This window comes from Salvelinus alpinus, chromosome 3, assembly GCF_045679555.1.
Source record: "Salvelinus alpinus chromosome 3, SLU_Salpinus.1, whole genome shotgun sequence".
Classification (NCBI taxonomy): domain Eukaryota; kingdom Metazoa; phylum Chordata; class Actinopteri; order Salmoniformes; family Salmonidae; genus Salvelinus; species Salvelinus alpinus.
The window spans coordinates 81,232,697-81,238,290 of NC_092088.1; the positions used below are offsets into that span (position 1 = coordinate 81,232,697).

The window sequence follows — 5,594 nt, forward strand, 5'->3', positions numbered from 1 at the left end:
CGTAAAAAGCGTAGAAAAAGTCTCTGAGGCGGTTTCTGTTTCAGTGTCGGACGAGGCGGTCTCTGTTTCAGTGTCGGACGAGGCGGTACCCTGTTTCAGTGTTGGACGAGGCGCCCTCTGTTTCAGTTTTGGACGAGGCGTCCTCTGTTTCAGTGTTGGACAGGGTGGCCTCTGATCTGGCAGATGATGACTCCCAGCAGCACCAGGGCAGGCAGGAAGGAGTAGAGCAGGAGAAAGTCCAGGGTGTAGCAGTCCAGGGCTCCTGGGTAATCCTGGTCTATGATGTAATCTCCTGGACAAGCACACCTGATTCAACGTGTCTACTAATCAACAAGCCCTCAATGAGGTGTGTTTGTCAAGGGCTACAATGAAACTGTGTACTGTTGGGGGTACTCGAGGACCAGGGTTGGGAAACACTGGATTAGGCGATACAGTACAATGCAAGATCTCGACATTGGCTCTTTAGGGAAACCTGATAGGAATGTTCCATATTGTTACAGTACACGCATCACAGAATCCTGATTCATTTGGGCACTGGTTTCACTGGCTTCTTTAATTGGAGAAAGAGGTTTGGAATGAGTCTTACTGCAGGTGAAGTTGAGGCCATGAGCAGCTTACAGCCGTACTTCTGAAAGGTTTGGTAGCTGAGCCACTGGAGCAGCACATGCATCTGCTGGTTACTCCTATAGAGGGAGAGGAACAGGACAGGACCATCAGTTCATTTATGGTCTGTAGTTTACATATTTGGTGATGGGAGCCCAAATAAAATGTCACCAGTACCAATCATTTCCTATCAGCATCAGATACATTAATTGTTAATGGGTATGTGCAATAGCATGACAATTAAGACACTGAAAACACAAGTCCATATTTCCTAGTAGTGGTCTGACCTGAGGAATCCGGAGCCCACCTTAACGCCAGTCACATTGAGAAGGGCCTCTCATGTGTTGACCATGTTGGGGTCCTGCACCACTCCCACAGCACCAGGGTCAGCAGCTCCGCCGCCACATGGGGCACCAGGAACCTCCACATATCTGAGCTCACCTCCAGCGTCCTGGGAGAGAGGGAGACGCATATGCATGGACACACAGTCGCATGTGGGGGACTATGAATGCAAATCTGCATGGTGAACATGGACATACAGACACCTCAGAGGCCGGTGGGAGGAGTTATAGGAGTACTAAATGGAAACCACACCGTTGTTCTATTTATTCCATTCCAGCGAGCCCGTTCTCCTACAGCTCCCCCCACCAGCCGCCTCTGACACATTCACACACAGAGAGCTACCAGTACAGGAAGGAGAGGAAGATGAGCACGCTGACAATGCTGAAGGGGAGGATGTGGAAGATGTAGGCGAAGAACATCTGCCACTTCTGGTACAGACCATCCTTACTCTCCTGGTCAGCCATGGCCCTCAGAGCAGGAACTAGAGGACAGCATCATTAGGCCAGTAGTGATTATGATATGAACACACCTCCTGCTATTGCATCCAGGTCAGTATTACAAGGTTACCTTTAATTGTTTTTACCATCATACTTTTACACTGATTGGATTACACTTTCTCTTGTATAATGTAATTTCAGAGCATAGATTTGTTCAAGACCTTTAACCATTATAAACCCATTGCTGCTATCTACAGGGGTTTGGGTGCTTATTGACTCATGGTGTCCCTTATCTCCTTCCCTATCCCTTATCCCTACTCTGTGAGATAGGGGACGGAGAGAGGTAGGGGGTAAAAGAGAAGGGTTCACTGTTCTAAGAGATCCAGAGGAAAGTCCCTGACCAGGGTCCTCTAACCAAATACAGTAAGGTCCACGTGACCAGGACATCAATCCTTAAAGTTCTACTAGAGATAACCACAGGTTATGACAACATTGGACCATTTTGTTGTTATTGTAACTCAATATTTTATAAATTGTTTCTCCACAGATGTACATTAGCATAAATCAGCCTGATCTCACTTACTGAGTGAGGATCTACAACTGCAAAGCCTGGTGCACTGGTACAGGGAATAGGGTGCCCGTTCAGACCAAATGTAGTGCACTGTTACAGGGAATAGGGTGCCTGTTCAGACCAAATGTAGTGCACTGGTACAGGGAATAGGGTGCCTGTTCAGACCAAATGTAGTGCACTGGTACAGGGAATAGGGTGCCTGTTCAGACCAAATGTAGTGCACTGGTACAGGGAATAGGGTGCCTGTTCAGACCAAATGTAGTGCACTGGTACAGGGAAGACCCAGCAGAAACAACAAGATAAGTCACACAGAGCTACAGCGTTCAGCATGCCAGTGAAGGCCACGCCTCCATGGCTTGGTAGATGATTCCAATCCGGTCCTGTACCGCTCCCTTGGAAAAGTATTAATCTAGCTTCGTGACAAAGAAGGCCACAAGCAGGCCATAGATGAGGTTCTGGGACAGACGCATCAGGACACATCCAGTCTTGAGACAGGTTCCTCACAGTCCTCCTACAGAAAGAGAAAGCGAGAGGTTAGACAGGAGGACTGAGCCAAACAGTAAATCAGGAGGTGCCATCACGCACATCATAGGCTACTATACCCTCCTATACCCTCCCACATCATAGGCTACTATACCCTATAACCATATTTATTTCCCTTCATAATCAATAGCAGTACAGCAGATACCATAGATTGAGGTGGGTTAGCAAGCCAAATGTGACAGAGTAGTTTGACCTCTGACCTGAGAAGCAAAGCAAGTTTGGCCAGGCTGCTGGGCGACTATTTGCTCTTGAGTTTGTCGGTCCTCTGTCCCAGCATGCTCCTTTAGATCTTTGAGTCCTGATAGGACGAGGTGATCTTGTGCATGTAGCTGTAGGTGGTGGCCTCTCACTGCAGAGCGTTTCCACTGACGTCAGATCCACTGTAGGTGGTGGCCTTTCTCACTGCAGCGCGTTTCCACTGACGTCAGATCCACTGTAGGTGGTGGCCTTTCTCACTGCAGCGCGTTTCCACTGACGTCAGATCCACTGTAGGTGGTGGCCTTTCTCACTGCAGCGCGTGTCCACTGACGTCAGATCCACTGTAGGTGGTGGCCTCTCTCACTGCAGCGCGAGTCCACCGAAGTCAGATCCACTGTAGGTGGTGGCCACTCACTGCAGCGCGTGTCCACCGAAGTCAGATCCACTGTCGGTCAATCCATAGGACAGACCAGGAGGGAGGGTCAATAGAGAGATAGGGGCGGTACATGAATACATTGTGTGAAGTTAATATATTACTGTACCATAGATATCAAAGGGGTTCTACTATTCTGGACACTTGTAGCCAAAGATGTTGAAAAAGTTCACCATCTCCCCATGCCGGCCACAGAACACACCTTCTCCTTTACTCATTATGGCTATTCTACTGAGAGATGAGGAACACACAGGGCTGGAGTTAGTCCTCACCATTAACATAACTAAACAACAACAGAATATAATGCATTAACAGACTATTCTCATGGATGAAAACAGTCTGAAGATTGACATAACCACTGAACATACGGACATAACACTAAGCAGCTTCCTTCTCATTCCCTCACCCTGAACATTTCAGAGCGTGACTGGTGAATGGTCATTATGAAGATGCGGTCCCTTCTGGCCAGCTCAGCCAGTAAAACAACAATCTGATTGGCCGTCATGCTGTCGAGGCTCGTGGTTGGCTCGTCCAGAAGGATGACCTCTGTAACGACATCACATGTCGCAAAGTCACACATCAGGGAATATCTAACGTAGAAAGAAACACATAAAAATCCAAATGAATTTGTATAAATGTTACAAACAAAGTTGAACTTTGGCAAAGTCCCTCTCTAACGGACAACTCTTTAAGATAAGTGTGTTCTTTTCCGTTAATTTCTCCAATTAACACATTTAAAAGATTGCCTCTTTGTAAAGGATGAGTGAAATTAACAGATATATTAATTGTGTGATGATTTATTAATTTCCTGGTTGATTGGCGAGGCAGCGGACGGAAACCCTTCATTAATGTGGCCCAGTGTTTGGGTGGAGAGAGGTTCGTCTAATCCGAATGAGGCCTAAGACCCCCTCATCCCCCTGGGGGTTCACAGGCCCTGATAAACCCCCTGGGACCCCCCACAGGATTCACTCAGCTTAATCCTGAGTGTATGATAACCCTGCCTTTCATTAGCCCCCCGTCCTCCATCTCTCCCTCTCTCTTCCTCCCTCTGTCCATTCCTCTCTGTTTCCAGTTATTTTTGGACACACGTCTCATTGTTAGTGGTTGAACTTTGTGGGGACTTTTGATGATCAACGTTTTCCTCCGCTCAAGGTGAAATACTCTTATCCTAACAATGAACAGTATAATCCATGATGTTGAAAATTAGTATTCTTTGTTTTGTAAAACAACATATTTTGGTCATGTATGGTATAGCTAGCTATGTGTTTGTTAAAGGAACCTTTACATGCATGCCTCCTGAAATTTTGCACAGACAATGACCAAAGAGCTTCTTTGTCCTCACTAGGGTACTGAAGCAACTGCATGGCAATGGACACCCTCCTCCTCTCTCCCATAGAGATCCCTACAAGATGCATCCTCCGATCACACTGTGGGTCACGTGACCTAGACTCAGCTCCGCCATCACCTGCAGGCCAAGAGGTCAGGTGTCAACAACTTATCACAGTTGACACCATAATCAATTGAAAAAATCTAGTCTATCTTCTTTAATGTGTGTCTGTTGTAAGCCAGCCCTGGTCTAGAGGTCATCTCTAGTCTGTATCAGTTGTAGGCCAGCCCTGGTCTAGAAGTCATCTCTATTCTGTATCTGTTGTAAGCCAGCCCTGGTCTAGAAGTCATCTCTATTCTGTATCTGTTGTAACCCAGCCCTGGTCTAGAAGTCATCTCTATTCTGTATCTGTTGTAAGCCAGCCCTGGTCTAGAAGTCATCTCTATTCTGTATCTGTTGTAGGCCAGCCCTGGTCTAGAGGTTATCTCTATTCTGTATCTGTTGTAGGCCAGCCCTGGTCTAGAGGTTATCTCTATTCTGTATCTGTTGTAGGCCAGCCCTGGTCTAGAGGTCATCTCTATTCTGTATCTGTTGTAGGCCAGCCCTGGTCTAGAAGTCATCTCTATTCTGTATCAGTTGTAGGCCAGCCCTGGTCTAGAGGTCATCTCTATTCTGTATCAGTTGTAGGCCAGCCATGGTCTAGAGGTTATCTCTATTCTGTATCAGTTGTAGGCCAGCCCCGGTCTAGAAGTCATCTCTATTCTGTATCTGTTGTAAGCCAGCCCTGGTCTAGAAGTCATCTCTATTCTGTATCAGTTGTAGGCCAGCCCTGGTCTAGAAGTCATCTCTATTCTGTATCAGTTGTAGGCCAGCCCTGGTCTAGAGGTCATCTCTATTCTGTATCAGTTGTAGGCCAGCCCTGGTCTAGAAGTCATCTCTAGTCTGTATCAGTTGTAGGCCAGCCCCGGTCTAGAAGTCATCTCTATTCTGTATCAGTTGTAGGCCAGCCCTGGTCTAGAAGTCATCTCTAGTCTGTATCAGTTGTAGGCCAGCCCCGGTCTAGAAGTCATCTCTATTCTGTATCAGTTGTAGGCCAGCCCTGGTCTAGAAGTCATCTCTATTCTGTATCAGTTGTAGGCC

At 47.0% G+C, this 5,594-nt stretch overlaps 1 pseudogene; it reads right to left on the reverse strand.

Annotated features, from left to right (window-relative positions):
- Positions 1–4,589, reverse strand: LOC139569763 (ATP-binding cassette sub-family G member 5-like; annotated as a pseudogene).
- Positions 4,590–5,594: the final 1,005 nt, after the last annotated feature.